The sequence below is a fragment of the Arachis hypogaea genome, chromosome 19, assembly GCF_003086295.3.
Source record: "Arachis hypogaea cultivar Tifrunner chromosome 19, arahy.Tifrunner.gnm2.J5K5, whole genome shotgun sequence".
Taxonomy (NCBI): domain Eukaryota; kingdom Viridiplantae; phylum Streptophyta; class Magnoliopsida; order Fabales; family Fabaceae; genus Arachis; species Arachis hypogaea.
This window is the reverse complement of record NC_092054.1, coordinates 108,851,903-108,877,251: the sequence shown is the minus strand read 5'-3', so window position 1 is coordinate 108,877,251 and position 25,349 is coordinate 108,851,903. Positions and strand designations below refer to the sequence as shown.

Sequence of the window (25,349 nt, the reverse complement as noted above, 5' to 3'; positions counted from 1 at the left end):
CTGATATTATATTATAAAATTATTTTTTTAAATAATTTAAAATAATAAAAAATATATAAATAATTATATCTCTAATACCAACTATATATGAAATAAATTTCAAAAATTATATATATACTAGCATTTACAAGAAATCAATAACAAATGCTCAGGTACCATCAACGACACGTCCTTATTATATAGATGACAATAGCACTCTGGTTTTATTAAGGATCCATGAAGACTAAAATTAATTAAAGATTATGATTTATGAAATAGAATCGGAGGTGAAATCAAAAGATGCATAAAAAATGAAATTACCATCCCAATTATCATGAATAACTGTGGCCTTACAGTTCTGACCAGCAGCCCACAGCCACATGCAATGGATACAAGTCATCATCAGACCAAGGATGAGCCAATTTTCATATGGAGCCTTCTCTTCAAAATGATTTAATTCTTCATATCTATAACCATATATCACGTATATGAATAGTGTTATATCTTGAATCAACAGTTAAAATAACAACAGTATTACTCTCAAAGTAATTAATAAGTTATTATACCATGATAAAAGAAACAAGAGAAATAGCTAGATTAGCTACTTATTATTCTATTTTTACAAACGGTCTAACCGTCAATAATTTATTAAAATTAATAGAATGCGATTATAATTCAAAAATAACTAAGTCGTCAATAATAAATTTAAGAAATCTTTAAAACAATAAATTTATTTTTAAACATAATTAGAAACGACTCGACTATGATAAGTTAACATTTAATCATAGTCATTAAAATAAGTTACCAACGACTTCAATAAAGTATTTAAATATATTTTTTAATTCAAGTTATAGACTGGTTGGTCATTGATACTTTATTATTCAAATTATACACCTATTGTTTTCACTCAAGGTTCTAAAAACTGGTTTGAATCGGCTGATCGAATCGATCAAACCGAAAACCAGCAAAAAAAGCAGTTTGACTAACATGCATAACCGTCTATTTTAAAAGTTGTTTTTGAATTGTTGAACTGGTTGAGAATCATCTTTCGGTCGAACCTAATCGGGATTCGGATGGGTTTGCTTTTAACAAAGAAACGGTTTTGTTTTGATCAATTAAAAAAAAAAAAAAGAAAACAGTAACCCTAGGCACTCAGCCACTCTCAGTAACAGCATCTCCTTCCTCTTGAGCTCCTCCCGCACTCCCTCAAAAGCACCTCACTATTGCTTCGTCTAGCCACCGCCGTGTCACCGCCATCATCGCAACTGTTTAAAACCGCCGTCTCACTACGATCATCTCTGCCACTGCTCAAAGCCGATGTTGCCATTGCAACTCGTGTTGTGTCGCTGTGCCGGCTCTATTCTACCACGCTCTAGCCCTTCTCTACTCTAGTCCCGCCGTGCACCACCCTCCTCGGCTTCAGTGTCGCGGTTCAAGCCACTTTTTCTCCAGTTCTACCGCGTCCAGCCTTTCGTCATGCTCTCATTTCTGTGCTCTAGAAGGTATTTTTTTACTATTATTGTTATTTTAATTAGTTTAGGATTGTTAATATGTGATTTTCTTCTTAAATAATTGTTGTCATTATTGTGGTTTAGGATTTTTGATGATGTTCTTGATTCCGTTATGCTATTGTTGTTCTGTTGTCTTTAATTGGTCCTTCCGTTGCTTGTTCGATTTCTAGGCCTCCATTCCTCTGTTGTTGCCACGCTTCTGCCTCTGTTTTTTTCGAGCTTTCACTACAGTATCATCGTGCTTCTGTCGGTGTCCAGCCCTCATTTGAGCTACCTTTTCACCGCGTGTTTGAGCTCCAGCATCATCTGTTCAAGTTTCATCAGAACTTGTGAAAGGTGATGATTTCTTTTTCGTGTTTTTTTTATATTTGGTTGATATTCTTTCTTGGTTTTAACTGTCTTAATTATTGTTGTGGTGCTAATCTTAATTCATGTTGTTGTTGATATTGTTAATTTGATAATTTGATAAATTGTTTGTGGTACTGTTCTTTGACTTTGTTATTGTTAAATTGCTGTATTTTTGCTTAAGTATTGTTGATTTGAACAATTATTTTGATCTAATATAAATTCATGATCTTGATCTTATTAATTTGAAACTTTGATAAGTTGTTGTGGAGGTGCTTTGTGAATTGTGATTGCTAGGCTGTTGTATTTTTGTCTAATTATTAATTTCAATAATTATTTTTATCTGAGTTCATATTTTTAAATTTAGTAATTTGATAAATTATTATTTTTGTTGTGCTATTTTTTATTTTGTGATTATTAATTTGAATAATTGTGATTTTTAATTGTTGTGAGTTTTTATTTAGATGAAATTATATAATTGTGGTTGATGTAATACTTTTAATTTAAATGACATTTTAAAGATTACGTTAGACTATAATTATGTTTTAATATATTTATTTATATTTTATTTATTATTTTATTATAAAATAATTATTTCAGTTAAATTACAATTAAATTGATTGGACTGACAAAATAATAAACTAATAATTAAAAATTCAATGACCGGTTTGATTAATAAAACCTTATTTTTATGAGATAGTTGCTCTCTCTCTCAACCACTACCTAATTAAAATGTCTAAACTATGAGCTTGGACTAGATTATCATGTATAATATACCTATAAAAAAAATGAGGAATGATAAGAGTCAGTAATTTTGATATTTTGTAACCATTAATTGACCATCAATAATATTTTTAATGGTGTGAAATTACATCTAATAATAGGAGATCACTCACATTTATTTTAATAGTTAAGTGCTAACTAAAAAACATAAAAGTTACTGACGCTAAACTTTTCTTAAAAAAAAACCTCTCTCTCACACACATATACACACGCGCACACACACATTAATCATTATCTAACTAAAATGTCTAAAACATGAGCTTGTACTAGATTATCATGTCTAATATACCTATGAACAAATCTCCTCCGATCCCTTTTCTCTCTCTCACACACACAAATTAAAATGTCTAAATTATGAGCTTGTACTAGATTATCATGTCTAATATACTTATAAAAAGAAATTTCCCTCTCTCTCTCTCCACTACTTCATTAAAATGCCTATAATATAAGTTTGTATATACTAGATTATCATGTCTAATATACCTATAAAAAAAAATCTCCGAAGTAATACCAATTTTGACATAATAATTAAATATAAATAGAATCTAAATAATCCATCTGCTTGTGCCCACATACACATATAAATAATCAAAATTATAATTAAAATTTTTTGACAAGTTGATTTTCTTTTCTTTCTTTTTTATTTCATTGTTGTGCCTTATGTCCTAATTCGGGAAATACTTGTTTGCTATTAACTAATGATTTGTGATTAATTTTCATATAAATAATATATTTGGTTTAAAGATTATTTCTCTAAACATGATTTAAAAGGAAATAAATTCATGATTTTATTTCGGTAATTTAAAAGTATAAAATATTTTATATCAAAATAAATTTTAAAACAAGACATATTTTTTTATGTTGCATTAAATATTCAATGTTCAAAATAATTTTTAAGAGAAATAATAATAAAAACCAAAGAAATGAACAACCAAGTTAAATAATCCCGTGATATTATTATGAATATAAATTAAATACTAGTTATCAAATTTGTTTTTATCATTTCTTATTAATTATCTTCTCTCGTCATGCAGCCACCCAAAACAAAAAATCTTCTCTCGTCATGCAACAGACTTAGATGAAGAAGGGAAAAATTAAAGAAAAATTCCACGCGGAGGATGGTTGGAACCCAGAGGAATAGAGGATTAATATATGTTGCTAATTTATTAGAAATGTTTAATAATAAAAAAAGATTAATAAAAAATAGTCCGAATTTATTATATTTAATATTAATTATTATATAATTAATAAATATTAAATAAGATAAATTTTAATTATTTTTTTTATTTCTCTAAAATCACCGTCAATAAATATATTCATATAACGTGTATCGTCATGCATGCAAGTCGCAATAGAAATAATAAAACTAATTTGTAATGTAGAAAATTTTCATGTATTATGTACTATGTAGCTACTTAAATAAAATTGGAGACTATATTAGCACGGTCTTATTATAATAAATCTAGTTTAAGGGCTCTTAGATTGTAATCGTTTATAATTTGACACCTATGTTGCATTATATAAAAAATAAATAATTGAGTTTGAATAACGTGTATTTTATATAGAAGCATTATTTATGGGGAGCTACTCAAATGAAGATGCAAAAAACATCTTTTTATGAAGATGCTTTGTATAAAAATGTGATTTATTGATTTGGCCACACTTCAAATAAAAACAACACTTTTATAACATATCAAAATCTAACCCTACACTCTATCATCTAAGGGTCAAAAAGAAAAATCATCACATGAAGATAATTATAATATCTTCATGGGAGTACCCACCTTATTTATGATAGGTGATGAGGCTAGAGGATGACACCATATATGTTACCGTATGGACGTGACGTAGTGTTAATGGTTGTTAGAGACCATGCATATGAAACTACCTAATTAAGAAGCTAAGATTGCTTACCCCAATCGCCACACTATAAATACTGAGCCGCTGCGGTAGGCTTGACATCCCAACCCAAACTCACATCTCATTTCATTTCCAAAAACCACAAAGCCATAGCCATGGGTGTCTCCTTTAACTTGCACAAATTTGTCCCTAATAACTCCAGGGAGATCATATTCCAAGGGGATGCAACCATTACCGATCATAATGTCATTCGACTCACCAACTTGGACAGCGATGGCAATCCACTAGGGAATAGAGTTGGCCGAGTTTTATTCTCCAACACTGTGCACCTCTACGACCACAGTGGCTTTCGAGCAGGCTTTGAAACCACTTTCATCTTTCGCATCTCAAAACCCTACAATAGCGAATTTGCTCCCGGACCTGGTGACGGTCTTGCCTTTTTCATTACTAATGCCGGCACTGAAATTCCACCTCAATCTTCTGGAAAGTTTCTCGGCCTCTTTAACGATGCATCTGACAGGATTGTTGCTATTGAATTTGATACCTTTTCCAATTTTGAGATTGGAGATCCCAATTATCCCCACATTGGAATTAACATCAACTCTATCAAGTCATCAGCTATTGGTTACTGGAATTGGCATGATGGAGCCGTAACCACTGCAAAAATAACATATAACTCTGCTCTTAAGAAGATAACTGTCAGTGTTTCTACATATCTTGACAGCCAACCCGACACTCTTACATACGACATCGACTTGAGCACTAAGCTTCCTGAAAAGGTTGTGGTAGGGCTATCTGCTTCTACTGGGCAATTCTCACAAAATACCGAGATTTTATCTTGGACCTTCAAGTCCAACTAAAGAGGAACAACGATAAATATTGAATAAGGCGATCCTCTTCCTATCTTGTCGTCAGACTATGTTGTGATTTTTATTTTAATTTGAGTCAATAAGAACAAGCCTACTAGTCTTCAGTTTACCTGAGTAAGTGATATGCCACTACGGATAAGGCAAGGGTAGTCCACTGTAGTTATTGGTCTCTTCAGTGTGCATTTCGTCCATGTTTCTTTGTTTGGGTTTAGATTGTTGTCTTCAATGATATATGCTTGCTTTTCTTTCTGTTTGCGTTTCTGTTTTTCTTTTCTTTTTGTCTTTTCTTTTCAAAAGTAATATAAAATATCATTTGAATAGTTTATACTTTTAGTTAATTACATTGACAAACGATCAAGTGCTAAAAGTTAATGAGTTAGAGGAACAAAATCTTTAAGATATCAAATTGTATATACGGGCGAAGCTTGATAGTTTTTTTTATATAGGTTTTACATCTCCAATTTAGATTACAATCCCGGCTTGTCAGATAATCAATAGGGGTCCAGCTAATTTCTACCAACTCTTATTGGGCTGGACCCAAAATCCTACTGCAATAAAAAATATTTCACTAGAATAACTCAAACCTAAACTTAATTTCATCTTTTACCTTAGTTCACAATACAGATTAAGAAAAGACAACCGTACTGCCCCTGATGAGCCGAATTCACTCCCCATATAAAAATAATGAATTCGTTCTTTTGGCAAACGCACCAAAATTATCGTCAAGTAATAACCCACAGTGGAGTGGGATTGTATCCACAGAGATTGGTAGATTTGAGCAATTTTAATCAATTGGTGAATTAGTCAAGCTAAACAGAATAGATTGTGATTGCAGAATTATAAATGGGCAGAATTATAAATGACTCAAAAGTAAAGAAAAGCAGTAAAATGCAGAAATGGAAATGGCAGGAATGTAAAGGGCAGAAACTTAAATGACTTAATTGTAAATGAGAATGGGATTTGCAGAATGTAAAGAAAGCTATAAAGAAAGTGAAAGATAAGAATATGGGGATTCATTAAGATCAGGAGATGTTGTCTCTTTGGATTAAATCCAGCTCATATCTTCTTCAATCATGCAACTCATTGACCTCTTGGCAATCATGATTGATTGAGCCCCAATCCCTTGGTGACTGAATCTCTCAAATCTTGATCAATAGCCAATTTCTTGGTCTAATTGCTCATGAAGAGAGATATGCTTGGTCCCTGATTATACCACACATCATCATAGGTCCAAGTAGAGGGAGGATTGCATGTCACCATATCCAAACACCAAAACCCAGATCCTACTCAAGTGTGAGAAGGGATTTCTAGCATGGTTTCATGTTTCCTTTTCCAAGGTTCCCATGAAACCTATTTTGCATTCAACCCCTTTTTCAAGATGATTGAACACTAACATTAAACAGAAATTCCTTCTAGAAAATCAAAAAGAAGATGAAGAGAAGAAGAAATTCACTATCGTTAATCCATCAAGTACAACAGAGCTCCCTCTCTCAATGAGAGGGAATTTAGCTACTCATAGCTCAGAGGAAAGTATAAGAGATGGAACAGATGATAAAGTGAAAAGTAAATCTAACTATATCTAATAGCTCCACAACTTAGCTACCTAACTGCTTAACCCCTTTTTCAGTATCTTCATGGGGTATGTATACTACTTCTAGCTCTAGAAAATAAAGGAATTACAAAAGTGAAAAGAAAAATACAATTTGGAGGGAAAAGAAACTCAATAAACGTGATCTCCCAGCTGGCGTGTGGTTGGCGCTTCAGTGGCGTGCCACGCCTAACTCTGAATCTGGCTTGGCGTGCCATGCCTAACTCTCAAATGGCACGCCTTCCTTCATTGGCCTCCCTGGCGTGCCACGCCTTCGAGACCAAGTGGCATGCCCAGGGTTCTTTAAACACTTGTATAGCCTGGCGTGCCACGCCTTCGACTTCAAGTGGCACGCCCAGGCCTTTTTGAAAACCTTGGATAGCCTGGTGTGCCACGCCTTCGAGCCCAAGTGACATGCCCTGGCCTTCTCCCTCTTCTTCTTGCTTCTGGAAAGTTGAACTGGCGTGGCACGCCCAGGGTCTAGCGTGCCACGTCCATTATGTGTGCTTGGACTTCCTCTCTGGAAAATTGAACTAGCGTGGCACGCCCAGGGACTGGCGTGCCACGCCCATTTGTATGCTTGGTTCCAGTAGTTGGCGTGCCACGCCCAGAACTCAAGTGGCACGCCCAGGCCTTCTCTTGGTTGATTGGTGATGATGGCGTGCCATGCCTGAGACTCAAGTGGCACACCTTATATGGTTGGCCTCCCATTTTCCTCTCTGAAAAATATAACTGGCGTGCCACGCCCATTATTCCTCTTTGTTCCAGTGGCTGGCATGCCACGCCCAACATTCAAGTGGCATGCCTAAGTAAGAAGTTAAAGCTGGCGTACCACGCCTTCGACACCAAGTGGCACGCCTAGCCTTTGCTTTGCCCTTTTGCTCATTGGCGTGCCACGCCTTCGACACCAAGTGGCACGCCCAGCCTTTTGGGCCTTCAACTCCTTCTCTGGAAACTTGTACTAGTGTGCCACGCCTTGATGCTCAAGTGGCACGCCCATTGGTGTGTGGCTTTCTCAAGCTTGGCGTGCCACGCCTGGCTTATCAAGTGGCACGCCCAAGTGACTTTTGAAGCTGGCGTGCCACGCCTTCGATACCAAGTGGCACGCCCAGGTGATGGTCCCTTCTAGAGTGATGGAGTGGCGTGTCACGCCCCATGGCTCAAGTGGCACACCCATAGTATGTGAGGGATTAGGCGTGCCACGCCCAACTTGGCGTGCCATGCCCATTCAGTGGCCTTCATCATTGCTCTCTGGAAAACTACACTGGCGTGCCACGCCCAGCTTGTTATGTTGTTTTCTCCCCTTTTTTTATGTCTTTTTCACCTGAAATTCAGCACAAACTCATTTCAAAGCAATGTACCATAATATTCATCAAATGATGCAAGAATTGAAATGATCAAATGAGATTATGCTCTTTTATGGTCCTTTTTATGCAATAAAAAAGGGTAGATGATGCAAGTCATCACAACACCAAACTTAAGCTTTGCTTATCCCATGGAAATCAATGTGAGTAATCCTTAATTGGATTGAGACTTTGACCTTGAATGAATGTAAAAAATTACTAAGAAAGGGACTAAGTATTTAACACATGAATATTTTTGTTTCAATGCTACAAAGAACTCCTAGGTCTTTGAGGGTTTTTCCAAGTATAAGCTTCAGGGCCCTTTTCATTGATTGTCACATTGAAGTAGTAAGAGTTATTTCATTCTCTTTTGGTTGTTCTTTCCTTTTCACTTTGTCTTTTTCATTGACCACGACTCTAAGTGTTTTGTCTCAAGACAACCCTTTAGTTAGGCTTTCAATTAGCACTCCCAAATTAGTTGGCTTTAGGGTACTGGATGTTGAAACACCCTTAGGAATTTACTTGCCTAGGCCTCTTCTTGACACATCTTCACCACAAGCATCTACTAGGTTTTCTAACTCTTTTGAGCTTTTTAGTGTTTCTTTTCACCCTAGTAGTTGATGCTCAGAGCCTTGGGTCTTTATTGCATACTACTTCTTGGTTCTATAGATATTCAAGGGACACCCCTTAGCTCTTACTTGTCATACCTTCTAAGCCTAGTTGCTTTTTGATGAGCGGATAATTTATACGCTTTTTGACATTGTTTTTAGTATGTTTTTAGTAGGATCTAGTTACTTTTAGGGATGTTTTCATTAGTTTTTATGTTAAATTCACATTTCTGGACTTTACTATGAGTTTGTGTGTTTTTCTGTGATTTCAGGTATTTTCTGGCTGAAATTGAGGGACTTGAGCAGAAATCAGATTCAGAGGTTGAAAAAGGACTGCTGATGCTGTTGGATTCTGACCTCCCTGCACTCAAAATGGATTTTCTGGAGCTACAGAACTCGAAATGGCGCGCTTCCAATTGCGTTGGAAAGTAGACATCCAGGGCTTTCCAGAAATATATAATAGTCCATACTTTGGCCAAGAATTGACGACGTAAACTGGCGTTCAACGCCAGCCTTCTGCCCAAATCTGGCGTCCAGCGCCAGAAAAGGATCCAAAACCAGAGTTGAACGCCCAAACTGGCACAGAAACTGGCGTTCAACTCCACAAATGGCCTCTACACGTGCTACACTTAAGCTCAGCCCAAACACACACCAAGTGGGCCCCGGAAGTGGATTTATGCATCAATTACTTACTCATGTAAACCCTAGTGACTAGTTTATTATAAATAGGACCTTTTACTATTGTATTAGGTATCTTTTGATCATCTTAGGATCTTAGGATCATCTTTGGACGCCTGGTTCTTAGATCAGAGGGGCTGGCCATCTCGGCCATGCCTGAACCTTCACTTATGTATTTTCATACGGTAGAGTTTCTACACTCCATAGATTAAGGTGTGGAGCTCTGCTGTTCCTTAAAGATTAATGCAAAGTACTACTGTTTTCTATTCAATTCTTCTTATTTCGCTTCTAAGATATCCATTCGCACCCAAGAACGTGATGAAGGTGATGATTATGTGTGACGCTCATCATCCTTCTCCCTTATGAACGCGTGCCTGACAAACACTTCTGTTCTACATGAAATAAGCTAGAATGAGTATCTCTTAGATCTCCTAACCAGAATCTTCGTGGCGTAAGCTAGAATGATGGCGGCATTCAAGAGAATCCGGAAAGTCTAAACCTTGTCTGTGGTATTCCGAGTAGGATTCAATGATTGAATGACTGTGACGAGCTCCTAACTCGCGATTGCAGGGCGTTAGTGACAGACGCAAAAGGATAGTAAATCCTATTCCAGCATGATCGAGAACCGACAGATGAATAGCCGTGCCGTGACAGGGTGCGTGAGCATATTATTCACCGAGAGGATAAGATGAAGCCATTGGCAAGGGTGATGCCTCCAGACGATTAGCCGTGCCGTGACAGGGCATTGGATCATTTTCCCGAGAGATGACCGAAAGTAGCCATTGACAGTGGTGATGTATCACATAAAGCCAGCCATGGAAAGGAGTAAGACTGATTGGATGAAGATAGCAGGAAAGCAGAGGTTCAGAGGAACGAAAAGCATCTCCATTCGCTTATCTGAAATTCCTACCAATGATTTACATAAGTATTTCTATCCCTATCTTATTATATTAAATTCGAAAACACTATCATCACTTTATATCTGCCTGACTGAGATTTACAAGGTGACCATAGCTTGCTTCATACCAACAATCTCTGTGGGATTCGACCCTTACTCACGTAAGGTATTACTTGGACGACCCAGTGCACTTGCTGGTTAGTTGTATCGAAGTTGTGACAATTATGAATTAAGATCAGAGCACCAAGCTTTGGAGCCATTACCAGGATCTATTCGAGCCTGGAGATCACAATTTCGTGTACCAAGTTTTTGGCGCCGTTGCCGGGGATTGTTTGAGTTTTCGGCAAGCTTTTGGTCCGGTAACATCAGTGCCAAGTCTGATCCGGCAACAACGCCAAGTTTTTGGCGCCGTTGCCGGGGATTGTTTGAGTTTGGACAACTGACGGTTCATCTTGTTGCTCAGATTAGGTAATTTTCTTTTTATTTTCTTTTCAAAAATTTTTCAAAAATAATTTCAAAAATCTCTCATCTATTTTCGAAAAAAAATAAAAATGTTTTCAAAAAAATTTCGTTCAAAATTTTTAAGAATGAATTCTAGTGTTTCATGAAGCATGTGAAGCCTGGCTGGCTGTAAAGCCATGTCTAAATTTATTTGGACTGAGGCTTGCAATTTGTTATCAAAGAGCAATATACTCTCGTGTTAAAGGCTAAGGCTTGGCTGGCCATTGGCCATGTCTAGTGTTTTGGACCGGAGCTTTCATTGAAAGCTTGGCTGGCTAGTGAGCCATGTCTAATTCCTGGACTGAAGCTTTAGACTAACATGGCAAGATTCCTGGAATTCATATTAAAAATTTTGGAATCCTTATTTTTCTTTTAATTTTCGAAAAATATAAAATAAAAATCCAAAAAAATTAGAAAATCATAAAAATCAAAAATATTTTTCTGTTTCTTGTTTGAGTCTTGAGTCATGTTATAAGTTTGGTGTCACTTGCATATGCATCTAGCATTTTTCGAAAATATCATGCATTCATAGTGTTCTTCATGATCTTCAAGTTGTTCTTGGTAAGTCTTCTTGTTTGATCTTGATGATTTTTTGTTTTGTGTCTTTTCATGTTTATCATATGCATTCTTGAATTCTTAGTGTGTAAGCATTAAAGAATTCTAAGTTTGGTGTCTTGCATGTTTTCTTTGCATTAAAAATTTTTCAAAAATGTGTTCTTGATGTTCATCATGATCTTCATAGTGTTCTTGGTGTTCATCTTGACATTCATAGCATTCTTGCATGCATTCACTGTTTTGATCTAAAAATTTCATGCATTGCATAATTTTCATGTTTTTCTCTCTCATCATAAAAATTCAAAAATAAAAAAAATATCTTTCCCTTTTTCTCTCTCATCAAATTCGAAAATTTGAGTTGACTTTTTCAAAATTTTTTAAAAATCAAGTTGTTGCCAATGAGTCAAATCAAATTTTCAATTTGAAAATCTTATCTTTTTCAGAATCTTTTTCAAAATTCAAATCTTTTTCAAAATTCTTAGTTATTTTCGAAAATTCCAAAAATATTTTTCAAAAATCTTTTTCTTATTTTTATATCAAATTTTCGAAAATAACATAATCAATTAATGTTTTGATTCAAAAATTTGAAGTTTGTTACTTGCTTGTTAAGAAAGATTCAAACTTTAAGTTCTAGAATCATATCTTGTGATTTCTTGTGAATCAAGTCATTAATTGTGATTTTAAAAATCAAATCTTTTTCAAAACTAATTCCTATCATATCTTTTCAAAAATATCTTCTTATCTTATCTTTTTCAAAATTTGATTTCAAAATATCTTCTCTAACTTCCCAACTTCTTATCTTTTCAAATTTGTTTCAAATAACTAACTAACTTTTTGTTTGTTTCTTAACTTTTTCAAAACTACCTAACTAACTCTCTCTCTCTAATTTTCGAAAATATCTTCCCTCTTTTTCAAAAATTTCTTTTTTATTAACTAATTATTTTTATTTTTTAATTAAAAAAAAATTTCGAAAAAAATACTAAACTTTTTCAAAAACTATTTTCAAAAATCACTGACTCTTTTTCAAAATAATTTTCGAAAATTTTCCCTCCCCCATCTTATTCTATTTATTTATACATCTACTAACATCTCTTCCTCACATCATCACCAAATTCGAACCCCCTCTTCTATCTGTGTTCGAATTTCTTCCCCTTTTCTTCCACTCACAAAGGGATCCCTATACTGTGGTATAAAGGATCTCTATTATTATTATCATTTTTCTGGCCATTCTTCTTTGTCATATAAGCAGGAGCAAGGATAAGAACATTCTTGTGGAAGCAGATCCAGAACCTGAAAGGACTCTGAAGAGAAAATTAAGAGAAGCTAAAATACAACAATCCAGAGATAACCTTTCAGAAATTTTCGAACAGGAAAAGGAGATGGCAGCCGAAAATAATAATAATACAAGGAGAATGCTTGGTGACTTTACTGCACCTAATTCCAATTTACGTGGAAGAAGCATCTCCATTCCTGCCATTGGAGCAAACAAGTTTGAGCTGAAACCTCAATTAGTTTCTCTAATGCAGCAGAACTGCAAGTTTCATGGACTTCCATCTGAAGATCCTTTTCAGTTCTTAACTGAATTCTTGCAGATATGTGATACTGTTAAGACTAATGGAATAGATCCTGAAGTCTACAGGCTCATGCTTTTCCCTTTTGCTGTAAGAGACAGAGCTAGATTATGGTTAGATTCTCAACCTAAAGACAGCCTGAACTCTTGGGATAAGCTGGTCACGGCTTTCTTAGCCAAGTACTTTCCTCCTCAAAAGCTGAGCAAGCTTAGAGCTGATGTTCAAACCTTCAGACAGAAAGAAGGTAAATCACTCTATGAAGCTTGGGAAAGATACAAACAGTTGACCAAAAAGTGTCCTTCTGACATGCTTTCAGAATGGACCATCTTGGATATATTCTATGATGGTCTGTTTGAGTTATCTAAGATGTCATTGGATACCTCTGCAGGTGGATCCATTCACCTAAAGAAAACGCCTGCAGAAGCTCAAGAACTCATTGACATGGTTGCTAATAACCAGTTCATGTACACTTCTGAAAGGAATCCTGTAAGCAATGGGACGCCTATGAAGAAGGGAGTTCTTGAAGTTGATACTCTGAATGCCATATTGGCTCAGAACAAAATATTGACTCAGCAAGTCAATATGATTTCTCAGAGTCTGCATGGAATGCAAGCTGCATCCAACAGTACTCAAGAGGCATCTTCTGAAGAGGAAGCCTATGATCCTGAGAACCCTGCAATAGCAGAGATAAATTATTTAGGTGAACCTTATGGAAACACCTATAACTCAACATGGAGAAATCATCCAAATTTCTCATGGAAGGATCAAAAGCCCCAACCAGGCTTTAATAATGGTGGAAGAAACAGGTTTAGCAATAGCAAGCCTTTTCCATCATCAACTCAGCAACAGACAGAGAACTCTGAACAAAATGCTTCTAATTTAGCAAATCTAATCTCTGATCTATCTAAGGCCACTGTAAGTTTCATGAATGAAACAAGGTCTTCCATTAGAAATCTGGAAGCACAAGTGGGCCAGCTGAGTAAAAGGATCACTGAAATCCCTCCTAGTACTCTCCCAAGCAATACAGAAGAGAATCCAAAAGGAGAGTGCAAGGCCATTGACATAAGCGCCATGGCCGAACCTGTGAGGAGAGGAGAGGACGCGAATCCCAAGGAGGAAGACCTCCTGGGACGTCCAGTGATCAATAAGGAGCTTCCCTCAGAGGAACCAAAGGAATCTGAGACTCATCTAGAGACCATAGAGATTCCACTGAACCTCCTTATGCCCTTCATGAGCTCTAATGAGTACTCCTCTTCTGAAGAGAATGAGGATGTTACTGAAGAGCAAACTGCCAAGTTTCTTGGTGCAATCATGAAGCTGAATGCCAAATTATTTGGCATTGATGCTTGGGAAGTTGAACCTCCCTTGTTCATCAATGAACTAAGTGATCTGGATCAACTGACATTGCCTCAGAAGAGACAGGATCCTGGAAAGTTCATAATACCTTGTACCATAGGCACCATGATCTTTAAGGCTCTGTGTGACCTTGGTTCAGGAATAAACCTCATGCCCCTCTCTGTAATAGAGAAACTGGGAATCTATGGGGTGCAAGCTGCTAAAATCTCACTAGAGATGGCAGACAGCTCAAGAAAACAGGCTTATGGACAAGTAGAAGATGTATTAGTAAAGGTTGAGGGCCTTTACATACCTGCTGATTTCATAGTCCTGGATACTGGAAAGGAAGAGGATGAATCCATCATCCTAGGAAGACCTTTCCTGGCCACAGCAAGAGCTGTGATTGATGTTGACAGAGGTGAAATAGTCCTTCAATGGAATGAGGACTCCTTTGTGTTTAAAACTCAAGGATCTCCCTCTGCAACCATGGAGAGGAAGCAAAAAAGGCTTCTCTCAAAGCAGAGTCAACCAGAGCCCCCACAGTCAAACTCTAAGTTTGGTGTTGGGAGGCCACAACCAAACTCTAAGTTTGGTGTTGAACACCCATATCCAAACTCTAAGTTTGGTGTTGGAGAGTCTCAACAAAGCTCTGCACATCTGTGAGGCTCCATGAGAGCCCTCTGTCAAGCTATTGACATTAAAGAAGCGCTTGTTGGGAGGCAACCCAATGTTTATCTAATTCTTATTTTTATTGTTTTTCATGTTTTCTTAGGTTCATGATCATGTGGAGTCACAAAATAAACAAAAAAATCAAAAACGGAATCAAAAACAGCAGAAGAAAAACCACACCCTGGAGGAGCATCTGTCTGGCGTTCAAACGCTAGAACAGAGCATAGTTCTGGCGCTGAACGCCCAGAATGGGAGCATCCTGGCGCTGAACGCCCAGAACAAGCATGGTTCTGGTGTTCAACGCCAGAAATGGCAGCAAAGGGGCGTTGAACGCCCAAACTGGGCACCAACCTGGCGCTGAACGCCCAGAGTTGTGTGCAAGGGCATTTTACATGCCTAAATTGGTGCAGGGATGTAAATGCCTTGACACCTCAAGATCTGTGGACCTCACAGGATCATCTCAGGATCTGTGGACCCCACAGGATCCCCACCTACCTCCACTCACTCTCTTCTCTCTTCTCAATCATCCTATATTCCCAACAAACACTCTTAACCCTTTACCACTCACATCCATACACCCACTACCTTCAAAATTCAACATCTTTCTCCCACCCAATCCCACCCATATGTCCGAATACACACTCCCATCCATCTTCTCCATATCTTCTTCTTATTCTTCTATTCTTTCTTCTTTTGCTCGAGGGCGAGCAACATTCTAAGTTTGGTGTGGTAAAAGCATAGCTTTTTTGTTTTTTTCCATAACCATTGATGGCACCTAAGGCCAGAGAAACCTCTAGAAAGAGGAAAGGGAAGACAAAAGCTTCCATCAAGGGTCTATAGCTCAGTGGTAGAACATTTGACTGCAAATCAAGAGATCCCTGAGATACCTCAGGGGATACATTTTCTTCCACACAATTATTGGAAGCAACTAAGGGTGGAGCATCAAGAGCACTCCATCATCCTTCATGAAATCAGAGAAGATCTAAAAGCAATGAAGGAGGAGCAGCCAAGGCAAGGAAGAGACATAGAAGAGCTCAAGAAGGAAACGCCACCATCACTAAGGTGGATTCATTCCTTGTTCTTCTTTCTTCTATTTTTCGTTTTATATGTTATGTGCTTATCCATGTTTGTGTCTTCATTACAGGATCATTAGTAGTTAGTAACTGTGTCTTAAAGTTATGAATGTCCTATAAATCCATCACCTCTCTTAAATAAAAACTGTTTTAAATCAAAAGAACAAGAAGTACATGAGTTTCGAATTTATCCTTGAACTTAGCTTAATTATATTGATGTGGTGACAATGCTTCTTGTTTTCTGAATGAATGTTTGAACAGTGCATATGTCTTTTGAAGTTGTTGTTTAAGAATGTTAAATATGTTGGCTCTTGAAAGAATAATGACTAGGAGACATGTTATTTGATAATCTGAAAAATCATAAAAATGATTCTTGAAGCAAGAAAAAGCAGCAAAGAACAAAGCTTGTAGAAAAAAAAAATAAGCGAAAAAAATAGAAAAAAATAGAAAGAAAAAGCAAGCAGAAAAAGCCAAAAGCTCTTAAAACCAAGAGGCAAGAGCAAAAAAGCCAATAACCCTTAAAACCAAACGGCAAGGCCAATAAAAAGGATCCCAAGGCTTTGAGCATCAGTGGATAGGAGGGCCTAAAGGAATGAAATCCTGGTCTAAGCGGCTAAACCAAGCTGTCCCTAACCATGTGCTTGTGGCGTGTAGGTGTCAAGTGAAAACTTGAGACTGAGCGGTTAAAGTCAAGGTCCAAAGCAAAAGAAGAGTGTGCTTAAAAACCCTGGACACCTCTAATTGGGGACTTTAGCAAAGCTGAGTCACAATCTGAAAAGGTTCACCCAATTATGTGTCTGTGGCATTTATGTATCCGGTAGTAATACTGGAAAACAAAGTGCTTAGGGCCACGGCCAAGACTCATAAAGAAGCTGTGTTCAAGAATCATCATACTGAACTAGGAGAGTCAATAACACTATTTGAAATCTGAAGTTCCTATAGATGCCAATCATTCTAAACTTCAAATGGATAAAGTGAGATGCCAAAACTATTCAAGAGGCAAAAAGCTATAAGTCCCGCTCATATGATTGAAGCTCTGTTTCATTGATAGTTTCGAATTTGTAGTATATTCTCTTCTTTTTATCCTATTTGATTTTCAGTTGCTTGGGGACAAGCAACAATTTAAGTTTGGTGTTGTGATGAGCAGATAATTTATACGCTTTTTGACATTGTTTTTAGTATGTTTTTAGTAGGATCTAGTTACTTTTAGGGATGTTTTCATTAGTTTTTATGTTAAATTCACATTTCTGGACTTTACTATGAGTTTGTGTGTTTTCATATGATTTCAGGTATTTTCTGGCTGAAATTGAGGGACTTGAGCAGAAATCAGATTCAGAGGTTGAAAAAGGACTGCTGATGCTGTTGGATTCTGACCTCCCTGCACTCAAAGTAGATTTTCTGGAGCTACAGAACTCGAAATGGCGCGCTTCTAATCGCGTTGGAAAGTAGACATCCAGGGCTTTCCAGCAATATATAATAGTCCATACTTTGGCCAAGAATTGACGACGTAAACTGGCGTTCAACGCCAGCCTTCTGCCCAAATCTGGCATCCAGCGCCAGAAAAGGATCCAAAACCAGAGTTGAACGCCCAAACTGGCACAGAAACTGGCGTTCAACTCCACAAATGGCCTCTACACGTGCTACACTTAAGCTCAGCCCAAACACACACCAAGTGGGCCCCGGAAGTGGATTTATGCATCAATTACTTACTCATGTAAACCCTAGTGACTAGTTTATTATAAATAGGACCTTTTACTATTGTATTAGGTATCTTTTGATCATCTTAGGATCTTAGGATCATCTTTGGACGCCTGGTTCTTAGATCAGAGGGGCTGGCCATCTCGGCCATGCCTGAACCTTCACTTATGTATTTTCATACGGTAGAGTTTCTACACTCCATAGATTAAGGTGTGGAGCTCTGCTGTTCCTCAAAGATTAATGCAAAGTACTACTGTTTTCTATTCAATTCTTCTTATTTCGCTTCTAAGATATCCATTCGCACCCAAGAACGTGATGAAGGTGATGATTATGTGTGACGCTCATCATCCTTCTCCCTTATGAACGCGTGCCTGACAAACACTTCTGTTCTACATGAAATAAGCTAGAATGAGTATCTCTTAGATCTCCTAACCAGAATCTTCGTGGCGTAAGCTAGAATGATGGCGGCATTCAAGAGAATCCGAAAAGTCTAAACCTTGTCTGTGGTATTCCGAGTAGGATTCAATGATTGAATGACTGTGACGAGCTCCTAACTCGCGATTGCAGGGCGTTAGTGACAGACGCAAAAGGATAGTAAATCCTATTCCAGCATGATCGAGAACCGACAGATGAATAGCCGTGCCGTGATAGGGTGCGTGAGCATATTATTCACCGAGAGGATAAGATGAAGCCATTGGCAAGGGTGATGCCTCCAGACGATTAGCCGTGCCGTGACAGGGCATTGGATCATTTTCCCGAGAGATGACCGAAAGTAGCCATTGACAGTGGTGATGTATCATATAAAGCCAGCCATGGAAAGGAGTAAGACTGATTGGATGAAGATAGCAGGAAAGCAGAGGTTCAGAGGAACGAAAAGCATCTCCATTCGCTTATCTGAAATTCCTACCAATGATTTACATAAGTATTTCTATCCCTATCTTATTATATTAAATTCGAAAACACTATCATCACTTTATATCTGCCTGACTGAGATTTACAAGGTGACCATAGCTTGCTTCATACCAACAATCTCTGTGGGATTCGACCCTTACTCACGTAAGGTATTACTTGGACGACCCAGTGCACTTGCTGGTTAGTTGTATCGAAGTTGTGACAATTATGAATTAAGATCAGAGCACCAAGCTTTGGAGCCATTACCAGGATCTGTTCGAGCCTGGAGATCACAATTTCGTGTACCACTTTTCATGACTTATTTTCTTTCTATTTCATTCAAGGTTCTACACTTAGTTCATTATGTCTTAGTTTTTGAACATTCCCACTTGGTCTTAGTCTCTTTTGCTCTTATTTTTGTAGCAACTCACAATGACTCTTATGGAAACAGCTATGCTTTTGTTGAAGTTGAAAAGGCTTAATCTTAACATTGCATTTTCTTTCTTGCTTTTGAAAAGACTCACAAAAGACTTCAGGCATAAAAAAAACTAAGCATTAATCATAAACTATCCTAGCATTACTATTTATTTTTAAACAAAAATTTAAAACATAAAGAAACTTAAACAGAAATTTCAGAAATTTGAGTGTCAACCATGAAACTCAACAACCTTGAGCAGCTTCGGTTCATTAGTCCCTTCCCTTTGTCTTTCTTTTTGGAAGGGGAGGAGTCATCTTCATCCTTTTTGGAAGATCCTTCTTGTGCCTTTGCATCCTTGGGCTTCCAGAATCCTAGCCTTCTCATATAGTTTCTTTCATCCTTCTTGTGTTTAGCTAGAATTTCCTCTTGTCTAGCACTCAACTCCTCCATCCCTTGCATGAATGTTGGGTATCCGGGGTTTAGAGCGGCCACAGCATTGCACAAGTGATTTAGCTTCGCTTGTGTGTTGATATCATATTGCCTCCTTGAAATGGTTCTGGCATCATAAAGATGCCTGAACTTAGCAAGGTTCCTCTGTTGCCATTTGTTCTGCTCTACTATTTTGTTGAGTGCACTTTGCATCTCTCCCCAGTCGAATTGTTCTTGCTGCTCCTTCCTCATGTGCTCCAAGCTCCCTTAGAGTTGTTGTATGTTCTGATTCATTTGGTTCTATTGTTGTTTTTTATTATCCTTGAGTTGGTTGACATCCTCTCTCAGATGGTGTATGTATCCTTTTATTTGTTGTATGTCTCCTTGCACTTGCTCCCAGTTGAATCCTTCAGGAAATTGTTGGTGTTGTTGGTATGGTGGAGTTGAAGTGCTTGGTGGTATGGTTGCTCCTCAGCCCCTTCTTCTTCTTGTTGTGGTTGCCCTTGTGGTATATGAGCATGAGCTTTGTGTTCCCTAGCCCTTTGAAGTGGGTTGACAGCCACCACCTTGGCCATCTTCTTGGCAATTATGGGCTTTTCTTGCTCCACTAGCACTTCATCAATAATTTTTTCCACCCCTGCTTCATCACACAGCCTTTGGATGATGCTGGAGAATGCCAACCTTGAGCTATCTTTGGTGCTTTTCAGCACTTTGTTGATGTTGTTGGCAATCAACTCCCCAACATTGATATTTTCTCCCTTCATTATGTTGTATATGAGCACAGCTCTCTCTTTGGTTACCTCTAAAGTGTTGGATATGGGAATTAGAGACCTTCTCATAAAATCTAGCCACCCTCTAGCTTGGGGGCTTAAATCCCTTCTTCTCAGCTGGTTGGGCCTCCCATCCTTGTCATTTATCCATTGCACATTCAGTACACAGATCTCATTGAGGATCTCATCAAATCCTGGGTCTTGTTGCTTCATTCTTTCCTCATAGCTCCGGGTGGAGTTTGTTTGCTTCACCATTAGCATCCTCTCTATGTTGGAGGGGCTATAATCAATGGACTTCCCTCTCACATAGCTAAGATAGCCATGTGGTTGCCCTGGCTGAGGCATAGCGTTGGCATAGAACTCTCTCACCAAACTTTCCACTACTTTTCTTGGTGGGTTGCACAAGAGTGCCCAGCCTCTATTATTTATCTCCCTGTTGATCTCAGGATGTTCATTTCTTCCCAGCTGAAAACCAACCTCTGGGATGATTTGCCTCTCACTCATCCAACCATAGAATTGGTTTTGGTTGAATGAGGAGAGGAACTTGTACTCATTGAAGCTTGAACTTGAGGATCCAGAAACTGGTTCCTTGGTCTTTCTTTTCTTTGATGCTGAGATTTTTGGTGGTGTCATTGGGTTGAGGAAAGATGTTTGAAGGTTTAAAGAAAGTTGGAAAATATTGCAAGAGAAAGCAAGCAAAACACACTTTTGCCTCAACACCAAACTTAGGACTTGATTGTCCTAATCAAGAAAAAGAAGAAAGGTAAAGAAAAGAGGAAAGAAACGAGAAGAAAGAAGGAATTGTGAGGCTGGGGTTTGAAGTGGGAGGAGAGGTGGGAAAAGTAGAGGTTTTTATAGGGATGGAAAGTGTGGTCTGAATGGTGGAAAGTGAAAGTAATTAAATATTTTCCCACTTGGGAGTGGCGCCTAGCGTGGAAAGAGGCACCAATCCTTATCTCACTTTGCTTTCTGCATGTGTTGAGTTCCAAAGTGCAAGTACACTTTGACTCTCTTCTTGATGACTTATCAATCATGTGGGCCCATTCTCTCTCCTGGAAAATGAAACCGAAACCCCATCAGTAGTGACAAAAGAGTCCTCCACATTCCTTTTTATATGAATGAATGAGATTGCAACTGATGAGTGTCCCTTGGGACACCAAACTTAATCCCATTGCATCTTAATAAATTGGGTTCATCATTGGGTTTTTAATGTGTTCATAAGGGTGAATTAAATCTCATCCTTTCACATTCCATTGCTTTCAACCCCTTCCAAACACATTTAAAATCTACTTTCATGCACTTACCAACTTATTAATTGCTTTCAATTTGGATGGTATTGGGCTTGCTAGATGGGATTTTGTATGGTGGTGGCCACACCAAACTTAATCTCTGGGCTTATTTTCAAATTTAATTTGCTCAAAAGGTTGTAAGTCTAGATTAAGTGGGTTGGTGGCCACACCAAACTTAGCTTTTTAGCTAGTTCTCATTCCAATTACTCATCCTTAGAATTTATGTTCATCAAATTGCATTTCCAGAAAGAAAAGAAATAGAATGTGAAGATTTTCTAACTATCAAAACTAAAATTTAAAATTCCTAATCTACTACCTACGATCTACCTTTAGAAAGCTATGAAAACAGAATATTAAACTAAAACTTAAACTACCTAAATTGACAATTTTAATCTACTTCTAAGAAAGCAGTAAATAAAAAGGATATAAAGTGTTAGTGTGCCTCCAACTAGCGCTTCTTTAGCGTCACTAGCTTAACATCCTTCCTTCTTTAGCTGAGATGGTAGCTCACTCTCTCTTCATCCAGTGAGTCTCTGAAGTAATGCTTAAGTCTATGGCCATTCACATTGAAAGTTCTTTGTGTTTTGTCCTCCATGAGCTCTACATGACCATAGATGGTGAAGGGTCCAGACCATCGAGACTTGAGCTTCCCTGGGAAGAACTTAAGTCTTGAATTGTATAGCAACATTCTTTGTCCTTCTTTGAACTCTCTTCTTGCTATCTTTTTATCATGACACCTCTTTGTGTTTTCCTTGTAAATCTTTGCATTGTCATAGGCTTGATTTCTGAATTCCTCCAGCTCATTGAGTTGCCTTAGCCTCTTTTCTCCAGCAGCTTGATCATCAAAGTTTAACATTTTTAAAGCCCAGAATGCTCTATGTTCAAGCTCAACTGGTAAGTGACAAGCCTTGCCATACACCAGTTGGTATGGAGACATCCCAAAAGGTGTTTTGAAGGCTGTCCTGTAGGCCCATAATGCATCATCCAGCTTCTTAGACCAATCCTTTCTTGAGCTTCCAACAGTTTTTTCAAGAATTCTTTTGAGCTCCCTGTTTGAAATCTCAGCTTGTCCATTAGTCTGCGGATGGTATGGAGTTTCCACTTTGTGCTTGACTCCATATTTAGAGAGGAGTGCTTCAAGTTGCCTATTGTAGAAGTGTGTTCCTCCATCACTGATGAGAGCTCTAGGAACTCCAAATCTACTGAAGATATTCTTTCTCAAAAAGTTCATCATAACCTTATTGTCATTTGTTGAAGTGGCTATGGCTTCTACCCACTTTGACACATAATCTACAGCCACCAATATATAACTGTTTGAGTAGGAGGATGGGAAATGTCTCATGAAATCAATTCCCCACACATCAAACAACTCTAACTCCATTATGAACCTCTGTGGCATCTCATTTTTCTTGGGTAGATTGCCAGTCCTTTGGCATTCATCACACCTTGATACCAAATCCCTTGCATCCTTGAACATGGTTGGCCAATAGAATCCACATTGTAGCACATTTGCTGCAGTTCTTTCTCCACTGAAATGACCTCCATATGCAGATCAATGACATTGCCAAAACACTTCTTGTCCTTCTTCATGGGAGATAGCGACCTTCTCAAGATCCCAGCTGCACACTTTTTGAACAAATAGGGCTCATCCCAGATGTAATGTTTAGCATCTTTGACTAGCTTTTTCCTCATGTGTTTGTTGATGTTAGTTGGTAGTTCTCTAATAGCCTTGAAATTGGCTATGTCCGCGAACCAAGGGGCCTCTTGGATCATCATCAACTACTCATCAGGAAAGCTCTCATTCACTGCAAATTGGTGTGCCCCATCATCTTCTTGTGGGATCCTTGAAAGGTGATCAGCCACTTTGTTCTCTGCTCCACTCCTATCTTTAATTTCAATATCAAACTCTTGGAGTAGTAGGACCCACCTTATTAGTCTGGGCTTGGACTCTTGTTTGATAAGCATGTATTTGAGTGCTGCATGATCAGTGAATACAATTAGTTTGGAGCCAATGAGATATGATCTAAATTTATCAAAAGCAAAGACAATGGCAAGTAGTTCCTTTTCTGTAGTGGTATAGTTTCTTTGATTTTTATTGAGGACTTTGCTGGCATAGTAAATAACATGCACCAATTTGTCCTTCGTCTGTCCTAAAACAGCACCCACAGCAAAATCTGATGCATCACACATCAACTCAAAGGGTAAATCCCAGCATGGTGGTGCTATGATAGGAGCAGAGGAGAGTTTGTTCTTAAGTTCTTCAAAGGCTAGCATGCATTCATTATCAAAAACAAAAGGTACATTAGAGACAAGTAGGTTGCTCAAAGGTTTGGCAACCTGGTGTGCGAAATCGTGATCATTCCATTCCTTCGTAACGGTGCTAAAAACTCAATACGCACGTTAATGATCTTATATCTGTTTCACAACTTCGTACAACTAACCAGCAAGTGCACTGGGTCATCCAAGTAATAAACCTTACGTGAGTAAAGGTCGATCCCACGGAGATTGTCGGCTTGAAGCAAGCTATGGTCACCTTGTAAATCTCAGTCAGGCGGATTAAATTGTATTAAGAAATTATAGTGGATGAAAATTAAATAAAATATAAAATAGGATAGTGGTATTTATGTAATTCATTGGTGAGAATTTCAGATAAGCGTATAGAGATGCTTTCGTTCCTCTGATCTCTGCTTTCCTGGTGTCTTCATCCAATCAATCCTACTCTTTTCCATGGCAAGCTTTATGTAGGGCATCACCGTTGTCAATAGCTACATCCCATCCTCTTGTGAAAATGGTCCAATGCGCTGTCACTGCATGGCTAATCATCTGTCGGTTCTCGATCATACTGGAATAGGATTTACTATCCTTTTACGTCTGTCACTACGCCCAACACTCGCGAGTTTGAAACTCGTCACAGCCATCCCTTCCCAGATCCTACTCAGAATACCACAAACAAGGTTTAGACTTTCTGGATCTCAGGAATGGCCATCCATGGGTTCTAACTTATACCACGAAGACACTAATAACTCAGACTCGGTCCCCTGTATTAGATATCCAAGAGATATCCATTCAATCTAAGGTAGAACAGAAGTGGTTGTTAGGCACGCGTTGATAAGTTGAGAATGATGATGACTGTCACGATCATCACATCCATCATATTGAAGTGCGAATGAATATCTTAGAAGCAGAATAAGTTGAATTGAATAGAAAAACAGTAGTACTTTGCATTAATCTTTGAGGAACAGCAGAGCTCCACACCTTAATCTATGGTGTGTAGAAACTCTACCGTTGAAAATACATAAGTGATGAAGGTCCAGGCATGGCCGAATGGCCAGCCCCCGAACATGATCAAAGGACCAAAAGATAATCCGAACATCCAAAGATGTAAATACAATAGTAAAAAGTCCTATTTATACGAAACTAGTTACTATGGTTTATAGAAATAAGTAAATGATGTAAAAATCTACTTCTGGGGCCCACTTGGTGTGTGCTTGGACTGAGCTTAAAGTTTACACGTGGAGAGGTCATTCTTGGAGTTGAACGCCAGTTTCTAACGTGTTTCTGGCGTTGAACTCCACTTTACAACTTGTTTCTGGCGCTGAACGCCAGTTTGCATCATCTAAACTCGGGAAAAGTATGGACTATTATATATTTCTGGAAAGCCCTGGATGTCTACTTTCCAACGCAATTG

At 37.9% G+C, this 25,349-nt stretch overlaps 1 pseudogene; it reads right to left on the bottom strand.

Annotated features, from left to right (window-relative positions):
• Positions 1-247: 247 nt before the first annotated feature.
• LOC112779656 (4,5-DOPA dioxygenase extradiol-like) overlaps positions 248-25,349 on the bottom strand; it is a 181,168-nt pseudogene continuing 156,066 nt past the window's right edge.